General features: G+C 35.0%; 1 protein-coding gene and 1 pseudogene across 1 annotated transcript in view; both read left to right on the top strand.

The window, feature by feature from the left end:
• Dok6 (docking protein 6) overlaps positions 1-26123 on the top strand; it is a 450168-nt gene that overhangs the window by 61117 nt on the left and 362928 nt on the right. The gene's annotated exons all lie outside the window — the stretch shown is intronic.
• Positions 6621-6772, top strand: LOC116087935 (annotated as a pseudogene).

The raw sequence follows: 26123 nt of genomic DNA, 5'->3' as shown, positions 1-26123 counted from the left end.
GTTGAAAGATTACCTTCTTGCTTCTTCTAGGGTATAGTTTTGCTCCTTATATTGATGCTTTCCATCTATTATCCTTTGTAGGGTTGGATTTATGGAAAGATATTGTGTAAATTTTGTTTTGTCATGGAATATCTTGTTTTCTCCATCAAAGGTAATTGAGAGTTTTGCTGTGTATAGTATCCTGGGCTGGTATTTGTGTTCTTGTAGGGTCTGCATGACATCTGCCCAGGATCTGCTAGCTTTCATAGTCTCTGGTGAGAAGTCTGGTGTAATTCTGATAGGCCTGCCTTTATATGTTACTTGACCCTTTTCCCTTACTGCTTTTAAAATTCTTTCTTTGTTTAATGCATTTGGTGTTTTGATTTTTATGTGATGGGAGGAATTTCTTTTCTGGTCCAGTCTATTTGGAGTTCTATAGGCTTCTTGTATGTTCATGGGCATCTCTTTAGGTTAGGGAAATTTTCTTCTATAATTTTGTTGAAGATATTAACTGGCTCATTACCTTGGGAGTCTTCACTCTTTTCTATACCTATTATCCTTAGGTTTGGTCTTCTCATTGCATCTTGGATTTCCTGGATGTTTTGGGTTAGGAGCTTTTTTCTTTTTGATTTTTCTTTGACTGTTGTGTCAATATTTTCTATGGTGTCTTCTACCCCTGAGATTCTCTCTTCTATCTCTTGTATTCTGTTGGTGATGCTTGCATCTAGGACTCCTGATTTCTTTCCTAGGTTCTCTATCTCCAGGGTTGTCTCTCTTTCTGATTTCTTTATTGTTTCTATTTCCGTTTTTAGATTCTGGATGGTTTTGCTCATTTCCTTCACCTGTTTGATTGTGTTTTCCTGTAGTTCTTTAAGGGACTTTTGTGTTTCCTCTTGAAGGGCTTCTCGCTGTTTACCTGGGTTCTCCTGTATTTTTTTGAGGGTGCTATTTATGTCTTCCTTAAAATCCTGTAACATCATCATGAGAAGTGAATTTATATCTGAATCTTGCTTTTCTGGCGAGATGGTGTGTCCAGGACTTGCAATGGTGGGAGTATTAGGTTCTGTTGATGGCAAGTAACCTTGGTTTGTGTTGCTTATATTCTTATGCTTGCCCCATATCATTTGGTTATCTCTACTGCTACCTGCCCTTGCTAAATCTGACTGGAGCCTGTCCTTCCTGTGATCTTGGTTGTGTCAGAACTCCTCAGAGTCAAGCTGTCTCTGTGATCCTGTGATTCTGGGATACTGTGACTCTGGGCTTGTTAGAGCACTTGGGAGTGGAGCTTCCTCTGGGTGTTTTGGGAATGACTGCAGAGTTTGCGCCCAAGGTCTGCTCAGGGCACTGGCCAGCCCAGAGAGACAGGAAGAAACCCAAGCCAGTGGGCTCCAGAGTTCCTGTGTGCCTGGGTTCTGCTGGTCCCAGTTACTCCCAGTAATGGGACAGATATTATATCCTCCTCACCTCTAATCCTGGGTGTGTTAGAGGGCCTAGGAGTGGAGCTTCTTCTGGGTGTTGTGGGACCAGAAGGAACCTGAGCCACTAGGCTGGCAGAGTTCCTGTGTGCCTGGTTCTGTTGGTCCCAATTACTCTCAGTGTTGGGACAGATGTTATGACCTCCTCACCTCTGATCCTAGGTGTGTTAGAGTGCCTGGGAGTGGAGCTTTCTCTGGGTGCTGTGGAACCAGAAGGAACCTGAGTCACTGGGTTGGTAGAGTTCCTGCTGGTCCCAGTTACTTCTGGTATTTGGACAGATGTGTCCTCCTCACCTCTGATCCTGGGTGTGTTAGACTCAAAGGTTACTCTTGATATTGACCATTGATATTGCTGTTAGATGTGGTGGTAACATGTTTGCAAAGGGAAACAAAGAGTGTTTGATGGGGGGCTTTGCTTCTTTGTACTGTTAAAAGTGACATTGACACACAGCTCACAACTCTCAAAAGTATTATACTATGAGACATTTAAAACATATTACATTTTCAATCCAAAAGAAATACCCTTTGATTTTTTGCAGGATGCCTTGTTGGTAATTTATTGTTTACCCTACATAGATGAGAATCAGAATTCCTGTGTCTTTTCATGTCTTACAGCATATCCACAGCTACCTTTATAGACTATTCTCAGTTTTGTATTTCTCATTTTAGTGGAATTATTTTCTTGCATATTGTAAATATATCTATTTCTGAATGAAGCATGTAACAGAGCAGGTTCTCTACTAAATATTCCTCTGATTAGGGTTCATTTAAGAGTTGTATTTAAGACTCTGTTAAAGTATAGGCATTAATAACACAAACTGTAAAACTGATTGACATGCTGTTTAGAGCATTTCACAGCTTCATTTCACCTTTTGTATGAAATTTTTCTTTCACCCATTACTTTATCAGTGTAAACAACATCAAGCACATCATTCCTCCATATACCTGTGTCTTTCAATATCATTTGCCTTTGATTTATCAAATACAGAAAACATCATGTGGAAATAGAATGGTTCCAGCCCACTCTTGTCCCAAATATCTAAGTATCTGTCAATCCAAATTCATCTTGCTCCAAAGTAAGATCCTGTTTAAAGCATTTGGCAGCATCCATGTTCCTGAGGAGTATGCACTTGAAATCAATGTCATAGGTGCCCTTCTGCTTCTGTCAGTATCAGACATTAGTGTCACAGATCTGGGAAGCTAAGCTGTTGCTGATAGTAACACAGAAACAGAGTTCTTAAAGCTTTTTATTTACTATAATATATAGTAAGATCTAGGATCAGCTTAAGTTTTAAATTTAAATAACTACATTGTTTTAGGAGTCATAGGTCTCAATGATTTAACTGAGGCTGTAAGATATATCAGTGCCAACAGATTGTAGGGTGCAGAAAATAGCCTGGGGACTTTTAGAAAAATACAGCAATAGATGAAAATGGGACTTTGAAAATTAATAATTAACATCAAAAGATGTTCTTGTGACACTTTGTAGCAAGCTGGATTTGGATTGACAGTTACTTAGATATTTGTGACAAGAGTGGGCTGAAGCCAATCTATTAACAGATGATGTTGCCACTGCAACTTTCAAGCATCTGTAATCAAGTAATTAAATGTGGAGCACAGTAATGCATATGGAAGCACATCCACAAGCTTAAAGATAGCACATAGGAAGTGGAGGAGGAAAGTCATTCTGACTTTGGAAATAGACTCTGTGTTTGAAGAACAAGTATTAAGCCAATATGGCAGGAAGTGAGAAAGATAGCATGCAGAACAGGACAATTAGAGATATTGAGTGAGTAGAGCTTTGTAAGGCCTGGGCTTGATACTCAAGACTATTTCTGAGTTTCTAAGAAGATGCTAACCAGGTTTTAGAAGAAAATTATCTTCAAATGATTTATAATTTTTAGAAATGATTCTGTCCTCATAGTGTGATACTTTAGGAACATTAGGAGAAAAGGAGATTTTGCAATATCACACCTAAGAGAATGCTCCATTCACTGCATATGGATGGAATGAGTACATGATACACCTTTAACTTAATGAAAACTATCTTTTGTTCAAAGCACACTCATTCCTGCCTGAACATGTACTATGCAGGAGTTTTCAAGTCCTCTGATGAAATGTTTCTGTTCTTTAAAGGAAAATTTATTTTACCATATTTCTCATTGTAGCTTTTAAGTATCTGGTTTTTTTTATGTCATGGCTGTCACATTTTTCCAACTGAAATTTATAATTTGGTAATTGTTGTGAAAAAATTATTACTATTTTACTATCTTGTATTTGTTATTTGCCAGAGATCTGATAACATATTTTGGCTGCATTTTCTGTAGCCAACCATATTTAGGTAAGCAATACAATTATCTTTTTAAAATTTTTAACTAGAAAAAATATACAATATATTTTTATCATATTTTTCCAATCTCCTAACTCCTCTCAGATCCTCCTCACTTCCACACCCATCCAACTTCATGTTCCTTCTCTCTCTGTTTAAAAAAAAAAAACCAAAACACAAAAAACATAAACCCCCAGAAACTAAGACAACCAGTCTTAAGAACAGCACACAAACCCTCCCACCAAAAGACATTTAAGAAAAAAAATGCCTTTGTTTTGCCCCTTTTAAACATCTAGCAAAGATATAACATACAAGACCATTCCTCTTCTTAATTAGGAAAAATCAGAAATCAATGTTGGAAAACCACAAGTTATATCTTCTCTGAGATTAAAGGGAAGTAGCAACCACTGGGATGTCTACCTGATCATTTGAGGTATGCAACTAGGTCAGTGCTGTTTCTACAGCACTCAGCTCTAACTCTCCTTCTGCTGTTTGCTACTCTCTTGTGTCATAAAATTTAGGACATTTCCTGGGGGTTGCTCTTCTTAGATGATACCCATGCTGCATAATATATGTGCCTCTTTATCTAAACTATCTATGGAAAACTATGCTGTCTGGAACCTACTTTAATATATACCTCGAATTTGCACTTATTTTTTAAATCAACTCTTAGTACAGATGGGTTCCTCCTCTTTCCAAAATATCTGAGATTGACTCCCGCTAAACTTTCTTAGTTCCACAGGAAGACAATTCTTCAAGGGTTTTTAGTATGCATTTTCCTCTTCACCTTCTTTTACAATGATTCATTAAAGAAATTTGAGGTCCTCCCTACATGGACAGCATACACACACACACACACACACACACACACACACACACATACACTTAAACATTTACAACATATATGCAGATACACAGAGAGGTGCACATGTATGTACACATGCATTCCCATACATATACACACTCACATATGCAATTATATATGTAGCCAAATTATTTTTTCAAGGAAAATTTCTTTTTTTGTTTTTTTATTCATCCTCAATCACAATGTCTTGTTTAGAAGCAGACAAATTATCAATTAAGCACTTATGTACAAAACAATTTTCTAACACAATTTATTCATGTAATTTTTAATGTCCCGTAATTCTCTATGTTGAAGAATCTCCTACCTTTCTTCTTTAATGACAACTGCTGATATTCCTTCTGTTTTTTTTTTTTAAGATTTATTTATTGTTATACATAAGTACACATCAGACACACCAGAAGAGGGTGTCAGATCTCATTATGGATGGTTGTGAGCTACCATGTGGCTGCTGGGATTTGAACTCAGGGCCTTTGGAAGAGCAGTCAGTGATCTTAACCACTGAGCCATCTCTCCAGCCTATCCATCTGTTTTTTATAATTGTGTTAACATGTCAGAAAAAGTGTATTTTGTTTTTGTCTTAGTTGCAGAATAAGCCTTAAAACATAAAAATTGATTAGTAAGAAAATGGCATGGCTAAATTTATATAATGTATACATTCATTTTTTCCTAATGTGAAAGCAAGTAATTCATCATCATAATGCAATCACAACTTGACACTTCCACATAGAATATAAGGCATAGGGTTCAATTTTATTTTCAGGGAAAATATAAATTAATTTTTTAAATTTAAAATATATCTAATATAATAATTTTAAGTTTGTTAAATGTCCTTATTGCTGTGATAAAATACTTAAATAAAGCAATTTAAAGAAAAATGTGCTGGATACAGTCCAGCATGGCAAGGATGCCAGGGTGAGTAGCAGGAGCATGGAAGTGGCTAGTCACACTGTATCCACAGCTAGGAAACAGAGATAGGACCTGGACTCATTATTCAGTCTAGGACCACAGTCTATCAAATGGCGCTACACACACTAGACTGGGCCTTCCTTTTTTAAAACTCGTCTCAAAAGTTCCCCAAATAAACTTCCAGAAGATTCTCTTCTAATGCATGTCAAGATGACACTATTAACCACCATATCTGGCAATCCTAAATATAAAATATCTTAGTGAAATGACTAAGCCAGAATTATTAAAATACCTTTGTTTTTCATAATTCCATAAAGAAATATCCCCAATATTCCAGAAACAAGAAGGACAGCTGCAGTTTTGAAGGCTCAGTGATTCCTGTTGAGGCAGTCACCTGACTTTTCACTGCCTGTAGATCCCTACAGGTCCCAGAAGCTACTAGATTTTATATTTGATTTCATACTTGGCTTTACTACTGTGTCTATACTCTCTCTTAAACTCCAATATCATAGCCTCAGGGATTTTTAAAAATAGAAGGTAAATAAAGCTTTTTTGAAAATCAGGACAATTTTTAAGCTGAAATTTTTTCAGTTGAAGGCACATTCTGGATTGCACTAATTTGTTTTGAATCAAATTTGTTGATTTACTGTAGACTCACAAGTAAAATATGTGTGAAGATCCTTAGAATGAAACATATATGTACTAGCAAATTTCATGTACTTTTTGATAGGAGGCTTACATGGTTTAATATATTACCAAGATCAGTTCATTGGAAAATGAGCTAATTTTTTAATTACAGCTTTTTAATTGTCAAGTAAAATTATAATAAAGTCCCTGGTAAAATACTTATATCTTCTTTGGAAAGAAAATATTTGGCTATAGCATTGCTAAAATCTTTTAAGAGTTTCACAAGGCAATACAATATAGTGTATCACAGCCAAAATATCTTGTCAAAAACCTTATGAATAGAGCCATATCCATTTTGTAAGAAAATATCACTGTATATATAGTAATCTATAACATTAAATCTATAAGAAGGATCTCAAACTGTATTAAAAGTTGTATCATACTTACCTGGCATGATCATGAAGGTGGTTTTCCCAGGGCGAGGCTTATCCATTGCACTCTGGATGTACTGACCCCTGCGGTTTCCCCAAATGTAGGGAACTTGACTGCATAATTTGTGGTAGTAGGGGACTGTGTTCATGCTCTCCCCCAGAAAAATAAAGTTGTATCATGGTGTCTCAAATGTTTTAAATAATAAAGTATCTATTCTATTTATTAAATATATATCTTAAAATTTTAAATACTACAGCTGTTCCAAGATAAAGGTTAAACCAAATACATATTCTATTTAAGTCTGGCTGTTGCAATTTCAATATTTTCTTAGCATGTCAAGAAAAGGACTAAGAAAACCATTCCTGATGGGATAACATGGCTATGAAGTAACAGCAATAATGTACCTTCATACTTATTAAGTCACATTACAAGATAATAAAATGGTTTTTAAAAAATAGCTAATATTAGAATCTATTTTTTCAGTGAAATTTGGAAAAAAAAATGGTCTTACCAAGAGTACAAGTAGCTTCCTAGGACACAGTATAATCAGCATTGTGACTGAATCCTGTGGAAACATACTCACCCTGTTTATGAATTTCTACTTAGATTTTTGTAATTTGTCCATAATGAGATAACAAAAATAATTCTTCTGACATTAGAAGTCTAAAAAAGAGGAACAAAAAGAAAATGTATCATAGAGCCAGCAACAGCCTTTTCTTATGAGAAGAATAAGTAAACATTCATGTATTACTCAACATTCTCCTTGATATTTTTCTGTGATCTCTCAGAAGGACTTTCCCAGCCTAGATTATCTGAGTTTAAACAGATATTGCCAGGGAGATGGTTTGCTGGATGAAGTTCTACCTGCACAATCATGAGGACCTGAATTTGAGTACTCGCCATCAGTGTCAAAGCTGGATGTGGCAATGTGCATCTGTGTCCCAAATACAGTGGTAAGAGGAAGGCAGATACCAGAAATTTTGTGAAGTCCCTAAAGAGAGCACCATCCAAGACAAAGCAAGCTATAGAGCAGCAAGAGGAATCCAAAAGGGGTGGGAAAACAGAGCATAATCTCCATGGTTATGGATGAAGAAAATGTTATAGAACAACTTGATTTATATACACTTTAAATAAATTCCATTAATATCTCTCTCATAATGTTACCGGCAGCGTGCATGTAGCATTGTTAATGGAGATTTAATATCATGAAGGGCATCTATCATTATTCTCAGAAATACAATGAAGGATAATGATAATGATAATTGTTGGAAATATATCTTGGAAATTCCAAGTTTAGCAAAACTTTCATATTTAGTGAAATTGTATAAACTTTCAGGTCAGGAAAGAGGCCTTACCGACTCATTCAGGATCAGAGGCACTAGTTGTCGCAACTGTTAAGATATTCCTTTTCCCTGGTGGCTATGATGGTAGGGAGTAGGAACATGTATGCTGTTTTAAAAATATTGCTCTAAAGTTTCATCTGAATGAGAATGATTATGTTTACATTGCATGGCTCATTCTGTGTGTCATTGCCTAGCTATTTAAAGTTTAAAGCAAGAGTTCCTCTAGTTGTGTCTTCAATAGTATTGAGATCTGATTGTTCAGAGGTTAAATACTAACAATGTATAACTCAGTTCTTCTAAAATAGTATTACTTGCTTGAAATTCAAAGTTATTTTTAAAGATTTATTTGTGTGTCTGCGTGTGTCTCTGTGTATCTGCAATGTGTGTATGGGTACTTGTGAAAGCCAGAAGAGATATCTTAGAGGGCTGGAGTCTTTAGTGCCCTAATATAGGCACCAGGAACTAATCTCAGATGCTTAAGTTTATAAAGAGCTCTTAATGGCTGTGGCATCTCTCCAGAATTTTGCTTTATATTTAAGTGTTGAATCAAATATATTTGAAAGAAGCTGATCCACATATGTTTAGAAATTAAATCTGATCAAATTTCTGGCTTTTATTAGAGGTAATAGTACCGAATGGCTGCTTCAAAGAAAATGTTTCAAAAACTGATTATTTTTAGATCAATGTCCATTTATCAGTTATCAGTCAAGATGATAACTCTGAATCTTAATATGAATTTAACTTTAAATCATGTTTTCATTCTCCCTAAGTTTTAGTGCTTGAGCCTTTAAAGACTAATGAAAAAGAATATTTCCTTAGGTGGCCTTAAATTCAGGCTGGCCTCAGGCTCTCAACAGTCTTCCTGTGTGATCTTCCTGAGGACTGGGATTTCAGTGGGAGTCATCAGGCTTGACTTTGGACTTCATCTCCTTAATGCTACTTCTGGAAATAGATATGTCAATACTGAAATGCAAATAAAAACAAATCATTCATTCATACTAGCAAATAAGAAAAGAAACTCTTACTGAGAGAGGCAGAGAGACAAGAGAAGAGCAAGAGAGAGATAGAGACAGTCAGAGATAGAGACAGAGACAGAAAGAGACAGAAAGACACAGAGAACATGAGCATTTGCTCTGTATCTCCATGAACACACTGGACAATGTCTCTTTCATGGTCTATAGGATTCAGGGACATTATATTTACATATATTTTCTGTATAACTTTAAAATTAAATTAACCTTAAATTAACAATTAACTTTAAAATTAAATTAAACCTCATTTTAGTGTAGGACATTTGGTTGGAATATTGCATTAGTCATGAATTTTCTTGTATGCTTTTTCTAGGGCTTCTGATCTGACCCTGGCTAACTTGTTTTCTTTCCTCTTACCTTTTCATATTCCACTCCCTTCTCTTGCTGACTCTTCTTTTCCTTATTTAGGACATTACTGGAAAGCAATCAGTTTGTAATCTTTTATATCTATACTTAAAAATTTGAGAACATAAAAGCAAATATTATAGTTTTCTTATAATTTCTTTATTTTTATCATTTTTCAGGAATGATTTATTGAAGACCATGTATGATTCATATTTATTCCTTCTGAATCTATTACTATATACTAATACAATAATGTTACCATCATTTTATTTCTAATACATCATTTATTCGTGTATTTGCGGACAGAGTATCAGTATTATAAATGAGAAAAGCTGATGTGTAATTTGTTTACAATGATATTGAAATAATGTCTGTACTTAAACAATGGTTGCCAGAGCTAACAACTAACATGAACCCAGCAAAGCTAAGAAACGTCTATCAATGTGACTATCAAGTGAACTTTAGACCTTATTTTCATGGCTTGAGCTTCTCATGGATATTTGCTGTATTCTAAATCTAAAATTTAGAAGGAGAATTATATTCAGCAGTATTTCAATTTATTACTATTTTTCAATCATGGGAAAAACCTTTTACAATATTGAACTAATTTCACTTAAAAATTAAGACATTTTAGATACTGTTCTCATTTACATATTTAATGTTTTAGTACACTATTGACTAATAGATTAGTATCTTAAGTGATGTTTATATTGGGAGGCAAGTAAATTTGAAACTAAAAGATGATAGCTATTCTCAGGACGTGGAGACTCTACAAACAGTGTAAACCCTAAGGTCAGGGACTAATAGTTGCTCTGTAAGAGAAGTGATATTAACAAATTAACAAGTGTGGTCCCAAAGAGTCCCATTAAAACATAAACAGAATTGTAATACTTAGTAGAAAGTTGTGTACAGAAAATGAAATAAGTTCACATAAAATCTAGGTAATGCAGTACATTTAGCAAGATGAAGTAATGTAAGGTATCATGATGTTTCCATGTCTTGCCTTCAATATATACAGACAGTGAGCTAATTGAGAGATGGCAAATACCAAAACATATTTTTAAGGTTCAGCAACTGGCGAAGTATAGTTTTACCTTCAGTTTTTGTAGTACTATAGATATTTCTTGGTGCATGATCATCATAGCACATTTTTTTCATAATGTATTTAGGAATTCTTTAGAGAGAAAATGATCTACTAAGAAGCATTAATATTATGTAATTTAAAAATTCATCTTTAGGTAATATAATATACTCATTAACTTTAGCATATCTTTACAATAAAAAGATAGACATTGGACATTTGTGGTCTCAGAATGAAATTATCACTATTTTCATGAGGAGAAAAGTTTATTTAAAACTCTTATATGCATATATAAAAGAAATTAATTAAATGCTTAAGATTCTATACAGGATGTTGAATGAAGGATCACACTTACCTAATTAAACATTTATTTTGAATGGATTTCATCTCTCATGAGTATGCAGTAATTATCAGCACCACTAATAAATTTAGACACAATCAATAGTAAGTCAATTTCAAAAAATATTTTTTATTAGATATTTTCTTTATTTACATGTCATATGATTTCTCCTTTCCCAGTTTTCCCTCCAACAAAAAAACAGACTCCCCCCAAAAAACCCAAAACCAAAAACAAGAACAAACCCCTGTTGCCTCTCCCCCCGACCACCGCTTGCCACCCGACCCTCTCCCACTTATTGGCCCTGGCATTCCCCTACACTGGGGCACAGAACCTTCACAGGACCAAGGGCCTCTCCTCCCATTGATGATTGACTTTGCAATCCTCTAGTATACACATGAACCCACAAATCACAAGAAACTCAAGAAGAAGGAAGACCAAAATGTGGACATTTCATTCCTTCTTAAAAGGGGGAACAATATACCCACGGAAGGAGTTGTAGAGACTAACTATGGAGCAGAGGCTGAAGGAAGGACAAGCCAGCCTGATATAGCTGTCTCCTGAGAGGCTCTGACAGTACCTGACTAATATAGAAGTAGAGGCTCATAGCCATCCAATGAACTGAGTACAGGGTCCCCAGTGAAGGAGTTAGAGAAAGGACCAAAGGAGTTGAAGGATTTTCAGCCCCTTAGGATGAACAACAATATGAACTAACTAGTACCCTCAGAGCTTCCAGGGACTCAACCACCAACCAAGGACTATACATGTTGGGACTAATTTCAAAAATTATTAATAAATTATCACATTCAAAACCCCTTTTAATTCTTCAAATACTAACTTCATTTTATTTATTTACACATTATTACTGATGAATCTTCTCATATTTGTCAAATAAAATGATATACCAAATATCAATTAATAGTTGTAATGGCTTAATAATAATTTAATTCTAAAGTAAATGATAAACTTCATTTTTGTGTAATAGCTTATAAATTTTTGTGTCTGAAAGTATTTTTCTGTATATATAATTTATAAGACTAAGCTAAGAACTGATACATTGTGGACTTGCTTATTTTTATTTCCTGAAGTTTTTAAAATTTATTCTATTATAAGTTTGTTATTCAATTATGAGAAAGACCATGTGTGTTTTGGAGTGTGTGTGAGTGTATGTGAATGTGTGTGTACAAGTGTGTGTGCATGTGTGCACTGCATATACATATGCACATTTATTAGACACTAGAAGAGATAGTCAGATCTAGTGGGTCTGCAGTTACAGGTGATTGTTCAGCTACCTGAGGAGTATCGTAAGAACTGAAGCCTGGTTTTATGGAAGAGCAGCAATCACTTGTAACTCCTAAGCCACCTCTAAAGTTTTTATCTAAGGTTTGATATAGAAAGAGGAATGCCACTGTTATGGCTATTTATAGACTATAATAATGGCAAGAACTTACATACTTGTCATTTGTTACATATTCTTAGTTAAGCCATTATATAAAAATGAGGTCTTAATAACATAAAATATTTCTAAAATATTCAACAATCATTTAAAGTATATATAGTATCTTAAATATATAATGTTCTAAACTTACATCACACTATTTAAAGGTAACATTATTTTATCTGCTGAAGTTGTGAATCATTTACAACTGATACATTAGCATTTGATAATATCCTTGTATTGTACTGCTGGAGATCATTTTATTGAAATAAGAAATGCATTCGCTATAACACAGACTGTGAAAAGAATCTTAAAGTTACAAAGGCTCTTGAAAGAATGACAAGAATGATGACTGAGCTGTGCTCATTTGCTGAAAATGGGATAGAGCATAATGGTTTCAACATAATGAATTTAAGAGAGAACTGAAGCCAAATTATATCCACTTATGTTCATGTCCCATGGATTTAGAATAGTATCATATATGTTTAAGAAATGGACTAATTTAGTTACATAGAAATATATAAGGAAAAGTGAAAAGGTAAAAAATATTAGTGATTTATAATAACAAGAAAAGAGCATGTTTTAGAAATTTTAGGTTGTTTCTACATGTATATCTCTGCTGTATTTGAAAAATTACTCTATATGATAAGGAATTATCAGTGAAACCAAAGAACTGCCTATGAAACACAGATAATCTGAATGTCTTCTTGCTGATTGCTCTTCTTTAATGACAAGATGAAATCCAGGAATCCTGAGGTGCTCTGTTTAGGACACTTATTTTCACTGCAAAACAGAATCTAAAAAGTCTTATTTCATAGAAGCTGTAAGAGGCTGTCTAGGAGGACTGGTCATCACATTCCTATTTCCACAGTGTTTGTGTGACACCTTCTTGAAGTTCTCCTTTGATCATGTCCCTTCTTGTCAGCTCTTATTCTGATCCCTTGCAGAACTATGATCCTTTTCTCCAGAGATTACAGTTGCCATGCAAACCTTAAGAAACTATTTTCTTGATTGCAGTAATAAGTTGAAAAGGACACACTTCTTCATATTAAACAGTACCTTCACACAACTTTAGATTTTACTTTGGCTTCTGCCATCAAAATTTAGATAGGAAAGGTCTTGACAAGCCTCCAACCTCCAGTTTTCCTTCATATTTGAAGAATAAACTTTATTTTAGTTAATTGCTTTATTGATTCAGTTTTATATCTCTTTATCTATATCCTAAATTAATTTCAGTATCAAATAAAAGTTTTCAAATTAATAAGCAAGATCAACACCTTAATAAGCCTCTTTTTTGACAACAGGTTGAGAGGTCCTACTCATAGATGAAATCTGTGCTGTTCTTATGCAAAGGAAATTGTTATTTCTTGATTTGTAAAAAAAAAATTCTTAAGCAACTACTTCAAACACTAAGGTAAACTTTCACTAGGTTTGTAAAGTCATTTTATAGCTGAAACAGTGATAAGTTTTAGCACTTTGATCAATGTTTTGCTGTAACATTATATGCTCTTTCTCAGTTCCAAACCTCTCTAGTTGTAATTAACTAAAATATTTCATTTATACAACAAATCCAAAATAAATGTCTCAGTATTTTAAACATGCATAGAGATGCGTAGATGATTTATTTTTGGTGATAGGAAGAAAGCCTAAATTTAAAAGTCATTTTACTTTTACTGTATAGTCCTGAAATACAGACATTTTCAGTTTTTCTGTTTCATGTTTGTTCAATGAATTAAAGAACTAATATTTTAAAAATCTAGACTGTTCTTAAGCTTTGTTATCACTACTATTGACCATTGCTTAAGGAGAAAAGGGGCAGATTCCCAAAGCCCAAAGTAATATACTCATCATCACATGTTGCACTTCTGAGTGTGCTTCCATTTAAAGATATTTAATATAGATTTTTATTGATTTGTATTGGATTCGCACCCCCAGCACTTCTCCAGCCAGTACATTCATTGTATAACATATGTCTTCTCATAGGCATATCATAGCCTTCTCATCTTTAGGGAACCTAGAAATTACTTTTACAATGATACATCATCTATGGTTTTTGTATATAATTGAATTAGATGAGAAAAAGATCATGAAATTTCATCAGTAAATAAACTAGCAAATCCACAATGTGCGCGCGCGCGCACACACACACACACACACACACACACACACACACACACAGAGGATATCAATTACCTTTATTTTGATTGTGTCTTTACTGATCTTTAGGGGAGGTGGTTTATGATCCTGGAAGCAATACTTCATTCAAACCCTGGTCCCACAAGGATATTTATGTCCTACTCAACAATGATGTGAGGCAAATAGTGAAAATGTGTATTCAGAGCCTTTGCAGCAATTGGACAAACTACTTTTAGATTGTTGAATCTGATTTATTTTAAAGGGCTTTCTATATAAGATATGTTGACTAATCCATTTTAAAGTACTTTATAAAGTTTCCTAGCAAGGAGGAGATGAGAATGAAAAATGAGGAAAAGAAAGCTGCCATAATGGAAGAGGTATTGCTCTTGATGGTATTTAACTTAGAATACAAAAAACATCAGAACACCCATCATCTAATATACACATTTTCCGGCAACACCAAAAGACATCTCCTTCCAAAATCTGTGTGTGGGAAATATTTAACACTTTGGGCTTCATTTTCAATATTAAGACCCTTTAGAAGAATAGAGACAGTCCTGATTTACTATAGGCATAGCCTCTTTTGTTAGGTAGACAGCATTGTTGATCAATAGGAGTAAAACTATCATTATGATTGGATTTAAAAGACTAAATACACTGAAAATTTAAACCAAACATACTGCCCTAGACTTAAACATGATCCAATGTGTTATATACCCTTTATCTTCCTTCTCAAAAATTAAAGAAAAGCAATAATAATAATGTATTTCAAATTATTTCACTTGGCAGTCTCAAATATAGTTTATTTCTTTTCCCATCGAGTTAAATGATTAGTAAAAAGTTCAGGATTGCCACACAAACATTATTATTCATTAATTTATATCCAATGTTCTTCCATGTTTGAGAAACTGTTCAATGTATATTTTTGAGTGAATCAATGAGTTTGTCAATGAATGTGTTTTCAAAATTGCTTAAATTGTAAAATGTTAAAATTACTCATTAATATAATTTACTATATTTATTTATCCATTTCAGTCCTTGATAAATCATATATCCAGCATCGAGTACTCACCTTCTGTCTATCACTTATCTTTTTGTCTGAAAGACTGATTCTTTAAAAACAGAGAAGATAAATGTCTTATGTAAATAATCATAATTTATAATCATAATCATAATAAAAAATAATAAATAATCAGTCAAATGCTTGAAAAGATTAGATTTCTGACTACTCGTCCATGTCTTAAGTTGTCAAAAATGTGTCTTAAAGGATCAAATGATATGAACAGGTGAGCTTTATCTCTATTTGAATTTTGAGCAAACGTAATATAAATATTTCAGGTTGACAAGAAGCTCTTCTTTGTAAGGGTGCTTGGAACCAAATTAATCAGTCCTTTGTGATAGAGACCATTTAGTTAGAAATAGATATCATACTTGAATCCTATCACATGGGTATTTCTACCCAAGGAGCTGAAGTTCACATATCCTGCTGCTTATTACTATCATGAGATGATCCTTCCTGAAATGAAGGACACAGGTGATGTGAAGAACAGATGGAAGTCTTGCAAATGACCTTTGCTAGACAAGTGAATGGTGCTGGGATTGAGTACTTGTCAACATTCTGAAGGTCCTTTTGAGTAGTGATGTCATTGTATACCTTGTGACCTGCTTTCAATTAGGGGCAAGAATGGGAAATTGGGGGTGGAGGAGTTGTCATTCTGTTTGAACCTTTTATTCAAACATAAAATGTATTCACTTATATCAGTAATCCTGATATTAGTGTGAAAGTGAAGTTTGCATTGTGTGGTTGGAACCCTATGCATCTACACAGGTGCTTCAAAGATTTTTTACTACAAGAAATAAAGCAAGTTAATATAAGATAATAAAAATTTAGAATAATAGAGTCCACAGTATTTTTTGCCATAGGTATGTATATCAAAGCATATTTCCTTAAAATATGAAAAAATAATGTAAAATAAATATTTACTATTTAGCTGATTCACAACAAGAAAGATTAGCAACTTGATGTTGTAGTATGTTAACCATTTAATTGTAATCAAAACAAATTTTCTCATTTTTAATTTTATATCCTTCTGCATTTGATAATTGGATTGCTCAAACAAAATCCATAATAATTAACATTCTTAATCATAGAAAATGCACATCTATATTTTAGCAATTCAAGAGTTGTTCATCTTAATATAATCAGTATAGAAAAATATAAAAGTTTATGTATATGTGATGTGGTAAATAAAGCTATCATAAAATTATAGAGTCCTTAGAAAAATGTTAGGAAGTGGAGGTGCCTTCCAGAAACATGGATGAAAAGCCTTCCAATAATAGAGGTTCATTAAAGCTTTTATGATATATTTTGAGCAAGCTTTTAAAGAAAATTATCCTTTGGAAAAATGCCACTTCAACCATACTAAATGCATTTTTTTTTTTTACTTTCATTTAAACAATGTAAATATTTGACAGGGTAATCTAAATCATTAATGCAAATTACTGCAATGGGTTTTATGTCTTTGGCATTTATTTCCCCTGTGAAAAATATTTGTATCTGTTATTTATTATTTAAGATATTACACTAAAATAAAATTCTAAATATGAAGTAAATTATCTGATAAATTGATAATATCTTTTCTTCTTGAAGATAGTAGATTTATACTCTGTGCTTATTTGTATTTTTTATAAGTATGTATTCAATATTTTCAACCTCTAAGTACTTAAAAATAAACTCAAATTTTACTATAATTGTTGTATGAAATGAGGTAAAGTTACTTTGGCAGTCAGATAAAGATTCAGATTATTTAAAATTTTCATATAAGAAAGTTCCTAGGTATATTTTGTGTTTCACAGGTCCACAAACAGTTTAGATATTCTATTCATATAATAGAATATATTGCTCTTTTCTCTTAATTGCTCAGGCTACCATAGAAAAATGCCATTGACCAGGTGTCCTTTATAGTAGTAATTTGTTGTAATAAACATGGAGCTGAAACGTTCAGTGATATATGTGATAATAAGTCCCATTTTTATCGGTAGCATCTTCTATTAATTTGTATTCAGCAGCCATCTGGAGAACACCTACACTCAAACCTCATTTAGGTGCTGTTGCATTCCAAAAGCCTTGCTTCAGAACACTATTGTATTGTGGGTAAGGCTCAAATATATAATTTGTGAGGGAAATAGATATTCATTATATACATCATGTTTTCTTTAAATAGGACTACTACCCATATTCTCAGTCCCCACTAGTGTACCCTGATCCTTTAAGCTTCTGAATTATGTATGCTTGGTTACTTTTGTGAGTCATTGGCAGTGTTCTTGTACCACTTGTCTTAAACCTGTTGTATACTACCTTAAATTACTAGAGTTGACACTGATGCTTACTGAACCATGACAAGTTAAGAGAGAAGTGAAGCTTGATCTCTGCTCTGATTCCATTGTCACTACTGAGATCTGCTGTGGTTTGGATATTCTGTATTCTTCTTAAAGAAAGGGTGCTAAAAGATTGATCTCTAGAGAGAGATACAACTCCCTGGGTTTCTCTCAAAGCTATAATCGACTGTTATAATCCTAGACTCACCTATTTTTATAGCCACAGCTGTTGAGAAGTTAGAATTAGATTGGCTGTGTCATGATCAAATTGCATTTCACAGCCCTTCCTATATACTCTTTATGTCCTCTCTTCTGTAACTATCCTTCATCCTTACAGGGGAAATTTAGGTGTCTTTATGTCACTGAATGTTCACACATCATATATTCTTCAGTTGTGTACCCTTTATGGAGCCCACCAATGTTAAGTTCTTTTAGTTCTGAACAAGTAGTCACACTGAAGATACTGTTTGAACTTAACTGGTCTAAAACATTGCTTCAGAGAAAATTGTAGGGAGGAGTGGGGTCAATAGTAGTGAGATGTTAGGGAGTAAAATAATCACAAATACATTATATACTTGCATGATTTTCAAAGAACAAATTCAATAAACATTACAAAATAAAAATATTTAAAATTTTTAATTATGTAAATGTTGTCCAGGAAAGTATATTTAAATTCAGATATTTTGGGGGGGGGTGATGGCTCTGATCTGATCAGTGGATAAAACCAGCAATGCATATATAATTTGATGACATTATGGAAAGCTGGGTCCTGGCCAGAGGAAGCAAGTTTAGTTATTGAAGGCCTGTCATTGGAGTTATATCTTAGCCTCTATGTTTTCTTTCAGCCTCTCTGCATCCTGATCATCTTGAGGTGAACTTCCTCTTTCAATATACATTTCCAAAACAATAATAACTTACCTTATTTTAGGACCAAAGAAACAGGATATATCAACCTTCACCAAAAATCTCTGAAATTAGTGGTATAAATCAATTTTTCTCTTATTAAAATAGTTTCAGTGAGGCACTTTGTCACAAGAACAGAAACCATGGATCCAATAAAGGTGTTTTAGTTAGGGTTTCTATTCCTGCACAAACATCATGACCAAGAAGCAAGTTGGGGAGGAAAGGGTTGATTTAACTTACTTCCACTTTGCTGTTGATCACCAGAGGAAGTCAGGCCTGGAACTCAAGCAGGTCAGGAAGCAGGAGCTGATGAAGAGGCCATGGAGGGATGTTTCTTACTGGCTTGCTTCTCCTGGCTTGCTCAGCCTGCTCTCTTATAGAACCCAAGACTTCCAGCCCAGGGATGGCACCACCCACAAGAGTCCCAACCCCCTTGATCACTAATTGAGAAAATGCCCCACAGCTGGATCTCATGGAGGCACTTCCCCAACTGAAGCTCCCTTCTCTGTGATAACTTCAGCCTGTGTCAAGTTGACACACAAAACCAGCCAGTACAAAAGGTTACATGGAGTCCAAACTGTTTCAGCTCTGTGAATTTTAAATAAAGATGATAGTTTTTCTAACTAGAATGCAAACTACTCATGTAGGAGCTTTGGAAGAAATTCAACAGAGATAACTAACTCTAACCCTAAGTCCATTCATTAATACTGACTCAAAACTAATCAATCCCATTTGTGGCTTAGCAAGTTAAGTATTAACATAGTCAAGAATGCCAGTGTATGTGTGTATGAACCCTGCCTGCTGTATCCTTTTTTATTGTCTGTGTGTATTACATTCAAGAATCTCTACTCTTCATTGTCCAATCAATGGGGCTTTCATTTTTGGAGAAGGCTAATTCTTTTCTCTCATCAGTCATTAGTTTCCTATAATTCTTTGTCTAGGAATGGGATCCCACAAAGTTTTCTACACTCTGTTTAGTATGTCCATTGATATTGCCATTGTACCTATCTTTTTTTATGAAGCCATTTCTAGGAGAAACTTTCACAGAGGACTTCCTAATATTCTGGCTCTTATAATCTTTCTGATCCCTCTTCCACAATGTTCCCTGATCCATAGATACATGAGTTGTGATGTAGATGTATCAATTGTTTGGCTAACTAAGAAGTTAGAACACAATGATAATGTATATGGTAAATCAGAAACCTCAGAAAAACCATTAAGACCTTTTTTTCTGTTTTAATAAGTGGAATTTAGGCATACTTTATTTAGAAACATGACTTCTAATTTAGAAATAGTTTAAGCAAAGAGTATATATTATATTGCAAAGAAGATATGAGATTTAACTATATTTACAATGGTCATATAAAATACTTTTAACTTTACTTCATATATTTTGCTGTATTTCTCTAATTTCTTATCTTTCTCTGTGTTATTGTAACTTGATAGCATGTCTTCCATACTTCCTTATTTTCCTCTGACTCCGAATCTACTATTTCTTCTGTTATTTCTGCTTTTAGATAGCCATATTTATATTTAAAATATACTGCTGCTGGAACGATGCAGATGCTAAACTTTGTGAGAAAAGATGATGGCTATGAGTCTGCAGTCTTGAGTTAAAATCCTGACTTATATAGTCATCAACCCAAGCAAAGTGACTGTTTATTTGACCTCATACTCCCTTACATTTTTCTGCATATTATCAAGGTTGCCATGAGGACTACACATCATTCATTTAATTCATAACTGAAGTATTGGACTTAAGGTATGTGCCAATCAATGTTCATGATATTAGTTTCCTCTCTAATGATCACTACAATTGTATCCGAAACATATACATCAGTACTGATACCTCCCTGGCACCCACAAGCAGGAATATTATGTAATGCTAATTATAATTCTAATTATTCATTTTTCAGAAACTAGCAGCAAAAGAACAGAGATTTTGTTTCCTAGTTTAAGAAGTCATTTCACTGCCTTAAAATAATACTTAGCCAAATAGAGAGGCCCCCATATGGATAGACAATATGGAGTGAAAGACCTTGAAATACTCAGTTCTAAATAGGATGTCTCCATTAAATCTCTCCTCTCAATGCTAAGAAAAGTCTCTAGAAGAAGATATGAAAAGAGTGTAAGAGCCAGAGGGGATGGAGGGCACCAAGAAATGAGTCCTTCTGAACACAGCAGGACTAATGCATATATGAACCCACAGAGACTCATGTAGCATAAGCAGAACATGTACTGATCTGCACTAAATGGTGTCCTATAGCTAAAAGAAGAGGACTCAGGTCCACATTAGTAACCCAGTTGCTGCCTCTAATTAATAACCACTTGCAAATAAGAATTGCTTCCAGTTAGTCTCACTGGAAAAACAAACTGCTTTAAATGGCCAGGCCGCATTTCCAGCAATAATAATAGATGACCAATAGAAATTGAACTAAATTTTATTTTTGAATTTTTTAATTTTATTGGATATTTTCTTTATTTGCATTTCAAACATTATCTCCTTTCCCAGTTTCCCCTCCAGAAACTCATTATCCCATACTCCTTCCCCCTGCTTCTATGAGGGTGCTCCTCTACCCATCCACCCATTCCTGCCTCACCACCCTGACATTCGCCTACACTGGGGCATCGAGCCTTCACAGGACCAAGGACCTCTCCTCCTATTGATACTAAAAAAGCCCATCCTCTGCTACATATGAGGCTGGAGCAATTGGTCCCTCCATGTGTACTCTTTGGTTGGTGTTTTAGTCCCTGGGAGCTCTGGGGAGTCTAATTGGTTGATATTGTTGTTCTTCCTATGGGGTTGCAAACCACTTCAGCTCCTTCAATTCTTTCTCAAACTCCTCCATTGGGGACTCCATGCTCAATCCAATGGTTGGCTGTGAGCATCTGCATCAGTATTTTTAAGGCTCTGGCAGATCTTCTCAGCAGACAGGCTCCTGTCAGCAAGCACTTCTTGGCGTCCACAATATTGTCTGGGTTTGGTATCTGTATATGGGATGGATCCCCAGGTGGGGCAGTGTCTGGATAGCCTTTCCTTCAGTCTCTGCTCCACACTTTGCCTCCTTATTTTCTCCCGTGACTATTTTGTTCCCTCTTCTAAGAAGTATCGAAACATCCACACTTTAGTTTTCTTTCTTCTTGAGCTTCACATGCTCTGTGAATTGTATCTTGGGTATTTTGAGGTTTTAGGCTAATATCCACATATCAATGAGTATATACCATGTGTGTCTGTATGTAGAAGAATGAAAATAGACCCATATTTGTCATCTTGCTCAAAGCTCAAGTCCAAGTGGATCAAGGACCTCAACATAAAACCAGATACACTGAATCTAATAGAAGAGAAAGTGGGAAAGAGCCTTGAACTCATTCGTACAGGGGGAAATTTCCTAAACAGAACTCCAATGGCTCATGCTCTACGATCAAAAATTGATAAATGAGATGTCTGATTTCTTAAGTTCTTTATATATTTTGGATATTAGCCCTCTGTGGTGTGTGGTTGGTTCAATATATGAGTACTCACCAATGTAATACACCATATAAACAAACTGAACAAAAAATAAAAACATATGGTCATCTCAATAGAAGCTGAAAAAAACATTTGATAGATTCCAACACTCTTTAATGTTAAAAGTCTTTGAGAGATAAGAGATACAAGACACATACCTAAACACAATAAGGGCAATATATAGCAAGCCAATAACTAACATAAATTGAAAGGAACTTAAAGCAATTTCATTAAAATCAGTGATAAGGTTATCCACTATCTATGTATCTTTTCGATATAATACTTGAAGTTCCAGCAAAAGCAATAAGACAACTATAAGAGATCAAGGGGATACACATTGGAAAAGAAATCAAATTATTGCTACTCACAGATGAAATTCTGGTGTACATAAGTGACCCCAAAAATTCTACCAGAGCATTCCTACAGGTGATAAACACCTTCAGCAATGTGCCTTGATACAAAATTAAGTAAAAAGAAAAATCAGTAGCCCTCCTTTAAACAAACAATAAACAGGCTAAGCAAGAAGTTAGGAAAACAACACCCTTCACAATAGTTACAATTATATAACATATCTTGATGAAACTCCAATCAAGCAAGTGAAAAATCTGCATGACAAGAACTTCAATTCTCTGAAGAAAGAAACTGAAGAAGGTAACATAAGATGGATAGATCTCACATTCTCATGGACAGATAGGATTAACATAGTAAAAATCGATATCTGTGCTTACTCTATAAATCAGACAGGGGTACTACTTATTTCATCGAAGTAGTATGTCCTAAATGAGAACAGAAAGACTAGAGAGATCACAGTAACAGTTATCTGTTTTGCTTTCAAATCATGATGGTTATGTCACAATATTATGATTTTAAAAAACCCATAATATATCTTTGCAGACATTCAAAATGGAGTCTATAACCCTCTGGATAAGAACAGGAGTAGACTTGGGAAATGAGTCAGGGGATTAAATTTACTTGCAGCTTTGCAGAGGATCAAAGTTTAGTTCCCAACACTCATAATGGATAGTTCACAACTCTAACTCCAGCTCTAGAGATTCCCTCTTTTACCTGTATATACAAACATATACGTGAGTAAAAATAAACTTAGAAGGAGAAACTGTTTTAATACGTAATCATTAGTACTTTCCTATAGATTGTGATATGTTTTAAAAAAGATCGCATTACCCAGCCACTTTAAAAATAACTGGTTAACTTTGCTCTTGTTGGCAAGTGTGTCAAGACTCAGGTTAGAGGATAAAATTTACCTTCTCCATATAGATCGTCTAGTGTCCAAGAGACAGGTGTTGTATTCCAACAGTCATTCTCAGAAGTTGCTCAGAAACCAGCAGCAATTGCCTCACTACCTGGTAAACCAAAAGCACTGAGAGTAGTAAGTCACGATCAGTGTTTGAGGAAGTGCTATAGGTGATTATGATGTACACTAAATTTGAGAACCAATAAGGCATGTGTTACAAAGAAGAATACCGATAATATGAAGAGTAATGAGTGAATAAGGCTAAATATTACCATATATATAAGACTATGTATATAAAATTTGAGCATGGATCTTTTCAGAACAGTAGGACCTCATGCACACAGTCTGAACAGGTACCTATAAAAGAATGAAAATTTAAAAATGACAAACAGATCAGAAGTAACTTCTTATAGCTGTTATTTGGGATGTTTTTATTCCATGTTATTTCAGCTTTAAATTATAATTGACACATTAAAATTGTATATACTTAAAGCATACAAAGAGGTGATTTTATAGGCATATACACTATAAAGCGATTACTGTAATCAAGCTAATTAACATATCTAACACCTCATGTAGTTAACATTTTTGTGTATATAATTCTTCCTAATCACACAGATAGGAATGCTACTGGTATCTGTCATTTAACCTCAAATAGATTAATTCATGGCTACCTCCAAGATAGAGTTCCACAGATAATGGCTAAAGCCAAAAGAACATAAATGAGATATTTTTGTCTTTGAAAATAAGACACATTTTGTTGGGTTTTGTTTTGCATCTTTTTTATTGGATATCTTAGTTATTTACATTTCAAATATTTTCCCCTTTCTAGTTCTTCCCTTTAGAACCCCCATATCCTATAGCTCCTCCCCATGCCTCTATGAGGGTACTTCCCCATCTACCCACTCCTGTCTTCTCTCCCTGGCATTCCCCTAAATTGGGGCATCGAACACCCTCAGGCCCAAGGGCCTCTGTTCCCACTGATGTCCAACATGTCCATCCTCTGCTACATATGCGAATGGACCCATTTGTAATATTGTATTACATATATTTCAGATCAGTGCTTCTTTTTAAAGTGCTAAACTAAAGGTTTAATATTTTGTGAAATAATTTCTATCATTCATATTATGTATAATTTATAATTAATTAATTAATTAACATCAAATACTGCTTCCTCATGATGCTGCTTTCACAGAAGTCTCTCCCATCTCTCCTCCTTTTTTCTTTAGAAGGAGAAGGTAGGTTCTTCTTGGGCAATTCCCACCATCCTGCCACATCCCCTACCCCATCCTGGCACATCAAATCTCTGCCAGAGTAGCACATCCTCTCTCACTGAGGTCACTGGGAACAGATATCACAGTCAGGCTACAGTTTTAGGGAGAGCCTCTGTTCCAGTTGTTGGGGAGGGGCCACATATGAAGACTGAGCTGCGTGGCTGCTATTTATGTGCCAAGGACCTCCTTCAAGGGTCTTCAATTCTTCCCCTAACTCTTCCATAAGAACCCTAGACCTCTGTTCAATGTTTGTCTGTGGGCATCTGCTTCTGTTTCAATTTGCTGTTAGATAGAGACAGTTATGCTTGGCATAAGAGTATCATTAATAATGTCAAAAACTGGTATTTGCCCATGAATTGGGTTTCAAGTTGGGCCAGTTATTGGTTGGCTATTCTTTCATTTTTCTGCCTCATCTTTGTCCTTGCATTACTTTCAGACAGGACAAATTCTGGACCAAAAGGTTTGTGGGTGGGTTAGTGTCCTTATCCCACCACCTAGGGTCCTGCCTGGAAATAAAATATGGTCTCTTCAGTTTCCATGTTCCTGCTATTAGAAATCCTGGCTAAGGTCACAAGCATTGACTTCTGGGAGTCTTCCTACATCTCAGGCCTCTGGGACTTCCTAAAGATTCTCCCTACCCTCCCACCTCTGGCAGCTGCAGATTTCCATTTATTCTCCTGGCCCTCTGGGTCTCTTGCCTCCCATCTCTCCACATACCTTATCCTGCCCAACATTCCTGACCCCCTCCCCTATCCCACTAACTTCTCTCAGTCCCACTGCCTCCTATGACTATTTTGTTCACCTTTCTTTTTTTTTTTTGCTTTTTTATTAGTTTTTTTATTTACATGTCATATGATTTTTCCTTTTCCAGTTTCCCCTCCAAGAAAAATAAATAAACAAACAAACAAAAACAACAAGAACAAACCCCTGTTGCCTCCTCCCTCCCCATGCTTACCACCTCACCCTCTCCCACTTATTGGCCCTGGCATTCCCCTACACTGGGGCACAGAACCTTCACAGGACCAAGGGCCTCTCCTCCCATTGATGATTGACTTTGCAATCCTCTGCTATACACATGCTGCCAGAACAATCAGACACACCATGTATAGTCGTTGGTAGGTGGTTGAGTCCCTGGGAGCTCTGAGGGCACTAGTTAGTTCATATTGTTGTTTGTCCCAGGGGGCTCAAATCCTTCAGCTCCATTGGTCCTTTCTCTTAACTTCTTCATTGGGGACCCTGTACTCAGTTCAATGGATGGCTGTGAACCTCTACATCTATATTAGTCAGGTACTGTCACAGCCTCTCAGAAGATAAATATATCAGTCTGGCTTGTCTTTCCTTCAGTCTCTGCTCCATAGTTAGTCTCTGTAACTCCTTCCCTGGGTATTTTGTTCCCGATTTTAAGAAGGAATGAACTGTCCACATTTTGGTCTTCCTTTTTCTTGAGTTTCTTGTGGTTTGTGGGTTGTTCTTCCTGTATTCCG

The sequence above is a fragment of the Mastomys coucha genome, unplaced genomic scaffold (genome assembly GCF_008632895.1).
Source record: "Mastomys coucha isolate ucsf_1 unplaced genomic scaffold, UCSF_Mcou_1 pScaffold13, whole genome shotgun sequence".
Lineage (NCBI taxonomy): Eukaryota > Metazoa > Chordata > Mammalia > Rodentia > Muridae > Mastomys > Mastomys coucha.
The sequence above is the reverse complement of the archived record's forward strand: the minus strand, read 5'-3'. Positions and strand labels throughout refer to the sequence as shown.